Genomic DNA, 8,640 nt, shown 5'->3' with positions numbered 1-8,640 from the left:
TCAGGGGGCTCTTTTGCAACAGGGTTTTGTTTCCCAAAGTCTGAGGTCTCTTTCAGGTTTTTCCCCATTTTCCTCAATTGAATACATTTTTAAAAGTTGATTTCAAGGACCCTTTAATGCTTATAGTATGATAGGGTAATAATAGCATTTATATAGTGCTTTAAGATTTGCAAAGCACTTAACAAAGGCTATTTAATTTTATTCTCAGAAACAGCTCTGGTGGGCAGCTAGGTGGTGCAGTGGATAGAGCACTGGCCCAGAAGGCAGTAGGACCTGAATTCAAATCCAGCTTCAGATCAAACACTTGACACTTACTAGCTGTGTGACCCTGGGCAATTCACTTAACCCCAATTGCCAAAAAAAATAATAATAATTTTAAAAAATCATCCAAAAAAAAAAAGGAAAGAAAGAAAGAGACAGCTCTGGGAGGTAGGTGCTATTATTATCCTCATCTTACAGATCAGGAAACTGAGACAACAGAGGTTAAGTGACTTCCCTAGGATCACACAGCCAAATCTGAACTCAGGTTATACTGACTCCAGGTCCAACATTCTATCCACTACACCACCTGGCTACTTCTCTAGAGCCAGAAGGGACCTCAGAAGCCATTCAGTTCAACCCCTTCGTTTTATAGGTGAGCAAACTAAAGCCTAGAGAAATTAAATGACTTTCCTAAAGTTGCATAGATAGAAAATAGAAAATCCAGGATTTCAACCTAGGTCTTCCAACTCCTAATCCAGCACTCTTTTCCTGTTACCACCCTGCTTCCCAGAGAACTTGTTTCAAGTACATTTTTTGAGTGCTTCCTCCAAGCACCAGAATTACTATTATTGGTCTGCCATATACCAATCTGAATCTGTTTAATCCACTGAGGGTGGTAGTGAACATGGCTAAAATGTTTATCAGCATTTTCTTTCTTGTTAGCTATGCTATCATATGAAGAACAACCTGAGAAGACTTTATTTAGGTGATAAACTAGATAGAGCACTGGACCTAGAGTTAGGAAGAACTAAATCAAATCTGGCTTTAGATACTCGCTAAAGTAGATACTTTAGACACAAGTCTCTTAACTTCTCAGTCTCAGTTTTCTCATCTGTAAAATGTACTATGGAGGGGGCAGCTAGGTGGCACAATGGATAGAGCACCGGCCCTGAAGTCAGGAGTACCTGAGTTCAAATCTGGCCTCAGACCAAACACTTGACACTTACTAGCTGTGTGACCCTGGGCAAGTCACTTAACCCCAACTGCCTAAAAAAAAAACAAAAAAAAAAACCCCAAAAATAAAAAAATAAAATAAAATGTACTATGGGAAAATATGGTACAGAAGGAACTTTGGTAAGGATTAGTGGAAAGACATGGAAGTGATATTGTTATGGAGACATGGTATATAATAATAGCATTTATCTTCTATGGTTGTTGTTAGGATAAAATGTGGTAATGTTTCTAAAGTACTTTGCAAACCTTAAAGTATTAATATAAATGCTAGCTATTATTATTATTATCTTTAGCATAATCTAAAAAGATCTATACAAGGGTAATTGCCTTTTGAATCAAAGGTTTCCCCAGTGTTGATCATCTTTTCCTGAACCCCTGAGCTATTTTCTTTTCTTATCAAAAAGCAATAATACTTACTCTCTATATTCTACCTAATAAGAGTCCACAAAACCCTAAATATATATGTTCATATATAATATATCAATACATGCACATATATATTTAGAGAACAAAGATATTATTATGATTATTATTGTTGTTGTTATTAAGTCATTTAACATCCTTGGGCCTCAGTTTCTTCATCCAGAAAGGAGTGTGGAACCATGAAAAGAGTATTGGCTCTGACATTAGAGGACCTGAGTTCAAAGCCTGTTTCTTATCCCTACTGTGTGACATTAGACAATTCTCTTAACCTCCTTGTGCCTTGTGTAATAATGAGGGATTAGATGAGATGACCTCTAAGGGCCTTTCTAACTCTACTGCTGTGATCCAATGACACGTGAAGTCTAGCAGATCGGTCAGAGAAGTACGTCCCCAAAGTCCCCAGATCTTCACTTCCGCTCCTATTTATACTGTTTACTTTTCTACATCTCTTGAAAAATCTTTCATGTCAGTCTGTTTATCTGTAAAATTAGGACCATAACACCATCTTCTAGGACAATATAAGCTATTAGACTTTTAAAAATTATTTTGTAAATAGGAAGTGACAACTGGGATCTATCAGATACTTTCTGTTCAGGTCCTTTAAATGTTGTTAGCTTCTTTTTAGTCATTCCTAGAGTCATAACTGTGCAATTTCGATTATTTCTTCCTGCCCAAATTGGCCAAGATTCAATCTAGCCACTTCTGCAGATGCTTCAGGTGGTGAAAATATTTTATAGTAAATAGAGTGCTAGACTAGGGCAAATACTTTTTAGTGAACAGGATGCTAGCCTAGGATTCAGGAAGGCCTGGGTTCAAATCCTGTCTCAAATACTTATTAATTGTTTGCAATTGTGGACAGGTTACTTAACCTCTCTAAGCCTTAGTTTCTTTACTGTGGGGATAAGAATACTACTACTTCTAATAATAAAATGGGGATAATAATACTTATATAATTGACCTCACTGTATCATCGTGAAGTTTATAGATAATGTAGATAAAGAGCTTTGCAAACTTCAAAGTCTCACATAAATGCCAGTTATTATTAAGACGAAAAATTCTTGCCAAACTTAATTCACTAGATTAAACTAAAATACAAACAAAACCATGAGAATAATTGTAAACTGAAATACTGCCACCTGTCATTAAAAATTAAAAAATAAAACAGATATTTCCAGAGAGATATTTTCCATGAACTTACCTAGGCTATGAGGCTATCAAATTTGCCTATCCTATTTGATCATGTTTGCGGTGGTCTAGAAAAAAAAGCTATTTTATATCAAGAGCAGAGAGCTCATAATGTTGTTATTGTTGTTGTTGGTCCTTCATTCTTGAAGAGGACCAATGACATCCTGAGGGTGATATCTTGCACGTGAATTGGATTTAAGTGAGGCAGAACTGTGCAGAGTTGTCACTCTTTCCTCAGAGTCATTGAAGTCCACTGGCAAGATATAAGTCAAGACGACTGGTGATGGCCCAGGATGCAGCAGTGTACTGGTAAGTGTTTAACAACCAGCTCTCTGTAAAAAATGCATACTTAATATACTTTGAAGTTTATTCTACATTGTCAACACTTTCTCCATCACTTTCTTAAGTCTAGACAATCAACAAAACCATAAATTAAGCCCTGATTTTCAGCATTTGCTGATTTCCAAAGTGTAAATGCTTCCACTGAAAATTTAACAATAGGTTCTGATGAACCAGTACAAATGGCTCCAGTACCCTCCTGCTACATTCTCTCTCATCAAAATCCCCTAAAGCCATGTTGATGGAAATTATAGAGTAATAGAATCTTAAAACTGGAAGAAAACTTGAAGGTGATTTGGCCTAACCCACCTCAAATTGGGTCCAATTTCATGAGTTCCTGTCTTCACTATTTGGAACTTGGAATAAATAATTTCCAAGATCATTTTTACTAAGTATATAAGCTCTTTTTTGGTCTCAAATAGGCTATTTGCAATCAGATTTTTGTAACATTTTTTATAAATTGGCATTAGCCTGTATGTATATTCAGACAGTTCAAGTTTGGCTGACCTTAGCTGTTCACAATAAAATTGGTAAATTTTAAACCATTACAAGGTTCAGTTCAGGTTTGGCTGACCTTAGCTGTTCATGATAAAATTGGTAAATTTTAAACCATTACAAGAATGAAGGATTTTGAAAGTTAGATACAGATGTGTTGTACCAACTAGGAAGCACATGTTCCCCTAGGTACAACTTAGTGATTACTTCCTTGTCACAAATTACATTTTGAGTGGTTCCATTCACAGCTTGTAAAGGGAATGAAAGTGGGTGGTTCACACACCAAGTGATCTATTTGAGATTGCAAAGGGTGCAAAATTCTGAGTGGACCATTTGCTTTTTGTAGGATTTACCCCTTTCAAACTTTGATGCATCAGTATAAAGGAAGTATAAAGTACATAAACCTTTAGGTGTAGTGAAATTCCTCAGCCATCTAGATGAAATTGTAGGGAGGGTAGGCATTTGCTTGCTGCAGAATAAGCTAGCCCCGGTGGCCTTAAGAAGCATTAGCAATAATGACTAATATGGAAATATTTTACATGATTGCACATGTATAACCTATATCTGATTGTTTAATGTCTCAGGTAGAGGGGAGGGAAGGGAAGAAGAGAAGGATAGAATTTGGACCTCAAAACTTTAGAAAAAATGTTTAAAAATTGTTTTAACATGTAATTGGGGGAATATATATATGTATGTGTGCATATATATATAATATATAATATATATAATATAATATATATATATATATATATATTTTTAAAGAAGCATTAGCAAGCTCTGAGTCAAGGAGTCATCTCAGCCACCTCTGAAAAGGAAGTACCCAGATCTTACTAGGGAACTGCTCTTCACATTTACCCTTACGCTTCTTCCATAGCGCAGCAGAGAGGGAGGGAATTTGTATGTCCTCACCCCACTGTGGCAGGAACATCTGACAGTCCCTGACACATGGGCTAGACTAGTTGTTGTTTTTTTATCTAAAAAGTGGGGAAACTAAACCTAAACTTGGGAGGTCTAGGAGAGTAGGCTACACTGACTGATATGGGTGCCTCTACTATGTGAATCATCACATCCTTCTGAGCCAAAACATATTTCTGTCTGGTCTTTTCCAAGGGGAGCTGCATCTATGGGACCCAGTGCCATAGCCTTGCTGAGTACCTCTTCCAAGCAATTATGAAGTAAACTTTCACTGTTGTTGTGTTGGATGGTCTCATTTCATTTCATTCCTAATCCTGAATCCCTGGATTGGCCCCAGTCAGGCCTAGTCTGAAACATCTCCAATTAGTAAATGGCATCTTGTAGCCGAGGAAGTGGCCCACAGGAGACACCACACATCACAGGTCAGGCCCAGGGAGAAATGTGTCCGAAAGAGACTCCGTACCCATGGGAGCAGCATGACGATACCATAAAAAGAGAAAGGACACTGGGATCCTGTAGTGTCAGGGGTGTGAGTTGCCATTTATCTTTTCTACTTTTGTGCCTCTCTACTTTGTGCTCTATGTAGGCTCACTCTTCCTATTGATACCAAGAATATATGGTAATGTTTTGTTTGTTACTATTGCTTATGCTATGCCATTTCAGTAAATGCCTTTGCTTCGAGCTAATTTTATCTTCTGATGGGAGTTGAAGCAAATGCATTAGTAAGGTTATTGAGCTATAGTTTTAGGAATGTAAGTCCACAGAATATCCTTTGGAGGACCCAGCCAGCAAATGTAAATTGAGGAGAGTAACACAGAGGGAGTTTTACATTTTGCTATTTATTTTTATTTTTCCTGCCTGGTATGTGAGTAGACACCAGGTGAGGGTTCTATTGAAGTATTCACATTGCTCTCACATTGAATCCAAGTATGTATGAGTCCAGAGTTGAAGAAGAAATCCATTATTCTTATGTTATTATTTATGAGTATGGCATGTCTCATTCCCTATAAGATTATTACTTTCAACTCCTATTACAATGCCTCTAGTCAACTCAATAAGAATATATTGAGAATCTACTATGTTCCAGGCACTGTGCTCAGTACCAAACATAGTAGGCCCTTAAATAAATGTTTGTACTATGAAAAAATAAGACTAATGAGAAAATAAAAACCAGCCCTATTAAATCTGAAACTTCTTCTGAAATCAGGATAAATACTCTTAATTTTTTTTAACTACCTATTTCTCTCTCTCCCTACCCCTACCAGTTTATGTTCCTTGGTTCTATGCATTGTGATTTTCTAGCAAGAAATTCTCACTTTTCCTTTTGTTTTTTCTTCATTACTTATGATCATAAGAGTCCTAGATTTGGAAGAGACCTCAACTGTCATCTAGTTTAGCCCCTACTTATAAGTGAATATCTTCAAATCTATTAAAACCATATCCAGTGGTTGACCAGTGGTCAATTCAATACAGAAAAAGGGTAATTTTATCTTTTATTCTATAGTTTAATCTAGAAGAAAAGACTGAGATAAGAGAAGCAGAAAAAACTCATAAAACAATCTGTTTGCATTATATGTTGGGGGAGATTTTTTCCTCTGCTTATATTTATTACACATGCATGGTTTTTCTAGTCATCCAGATGGAGAATTTTCTCTAAAAAATATGATTTTGTTAGTATGGATATGTTTTCTCTTGAGAAAATACTGGTAAAACTGTATGAAAATAATTTGTAACTGAGCCATTAAACAGTTGATATATATATTTATTTGTGCTATACATGTTTTACAATAAGATGTGTTGCTAAGTGTTTCCCAGAACATAATGGATTACATGAAGAAATGAATACAATGACGATAAAGTGGGAAATTCCTGGAGGCAAAAAGGTAGTTACTAAGTTAACAGTGTAGCCCTGATGATCATATTTCCAGGCAAGTCAACTGTAAATCTCTTTTCAACAGTAAGGTCATCAAACTCAGTAGGGAGTTAAGAAAATAAATAGGATAGGCACATATCTTTAGAAGTTCATGAAAGTGATTAGCAATCCATTTTCAAAGGAGAAAAAGCATCAGCTTGAAGGTTAATTTCTTATATTTGATGTTTAACTTTTTAAAAATAAGTAGAATAAAAGTGAAACAATGCTATTGAAATTATATTCAAGTTTGGTCCTGAAGAATGAATGAATGAATAAGTATTTACTGTTAAGTGTGGTGGCACATGCCTGTAATCTTTGCTACCGAAGAGGCTGAGGTAAATGGATTGATCAAGCAAGCTCAGAATTCTGTGCTACAATAGGGCCAATGCCAATCAAGTGTCTGCCCTAAGTCCGGCAACATTGTGAGCCCCCAGGAACAGCCCAAGGAGGAATAAGCCGGTCCAGGTTAGGAACAGAGATGGTCAGAGCTTCCCTTCCAATTAGCAGAAAGATTGGTAGCAGCAAAGCACGATTGGGCATCTGGTTCCAGCTCGATATGGTGGGCTCTCACCAAGAAGAGATCAGAAGATGGAGAGGAGGGGACTTATGGGTGTGGAACATTGTACATACTGTCAGCTTCAGCCTATATGCTGGTTAGTTTTACTAAACTACTCTTCCTTCTTTTTCTTTCTTTTCTTTTTTTTCTTTTTTTTGGTTCTTTGTTACAAGAGATGACTCACTGGACAGGAAAGGGAGGCGTTTATTAGGAAATAAAGGTAATAAAAAAAAACTCCAAAAGATATCAGTACAAATTTTTAAACGTTTTGAAAGTAAAATATGACAGTGCAAAGAACTCTCCAAAACTTAAAGTAGCATATGTACAAGTTATTATTGATATTAACAATTTAAATACCAAAAAAGAAATATTAAATCTGCACACCTTCTTGTCTACATTTTAAACTTTTTAACTCCACCTAAATTCTAATGCTCATTTTACCATTAGCTAACCATGTGATATCTGAGCCTTAGTTTCTTCATCTGACAAAATGGAGGGAACTGGAGTAGATCAAAGAATTACAGCCTAGAACAAGCTGGAGATGTCAGAGGTCTAATCCAATCTATAGCTGAGCAGTAACTACACAAGATCTCTAAAAAGTATTGTGTAATCTCTGCTTACAAACCTCATGGGATGGAGAACTCACTACCTTCCAGGGTATCTCATTCACTTTTGGATAGCTATAATTGCTAAAAAAAAAAAAAAGTTTTTCTTTATCCTTTTCTTTTCTTCATATTAAATTGAAATGTGCTTCTCTAACTTCCACCCATTGCTCCTAGTTCTGCATTCTGGGACCAGACAAAATAAAACACTAAGGAGTAGCTGATGGCACAGGGGGAAAATATGCCTTTAAAAAAACTGAGTTGGTCATAGAGTTTTCTGAGCAACCACATCAGTCTTTATAGGAAAGGGTCCTGTGGTCTGACCTTAAGGATGCATGATGAACCAATCAAAGAGTGGAAAGATGGGTCACATCCCATTGCAATAGTCAGTTATGGAGCTTATCTCTAACATAACCACACCTACCCTCATACCCCAGTTAAAGGGATAGAAAAGAGTGAGGAGACACCTTCATTGGCTTTAACAGAAGCAATGAACCTGCTTGTCATGGTCTCTCCAAAGGAAAGAGCTGTAAGATGAGGGTGGATAGCAAAAATTGCCCCCAGAATCTATCATATTTTGGAATTGTTTTCTCGTAATACCTAGAAAAGACCAAGTGAAAGTTCTAGGACTGTTTTGCAGAGACTTCTGGGAGAAAAATGCTAGAAAGAGGCGTAAGGAGGCAGCATTCAACTTTGGTGTGCAGTTCTCCATCTTGGTACCATGTAGGGAGATACCAGGCACCTAGACATTCTCCCTTTTTCTCCCTGTGGGCTGCCTCCCCTACCCTACCTTTCCTACCCTCTTCCCCATCCCAGTACTTCCCTTCTGAGAGAGTGACAAGATGCTGCTTTGCTACTGCTGAGGTCAATGAAGGTGTTTTGTTGTGTTGAGGACAATTAGTGACTCAAACTGAGAGCATCTGAGAGCCTCTTAGAGATATTATCCGCATCCTTTGCCTCTAAGTTGTGGGAAGATGCTACCACTTTAATTGAGAAAT

This window comes from Vombatus ursinus, unplaced genomic scaffold (genome assembly GCF_900497805.2).
Source record: "Vombatus ursinus unplaced genomic scaffold, bare-nosed wombat genome assembly UNPS02009835.1, whole genome shotgun sequence".
NCBI lineage: Eukaryota > Metazoa > Chordata > Mammalia > Diprotodontia > Vombatidae > Vombatus > Vombatus ursinus.
The sequence above is the reverse complement of the archived record's forward strand: the minus strand, read 5'-3'. Positions refer to the sequence as shown.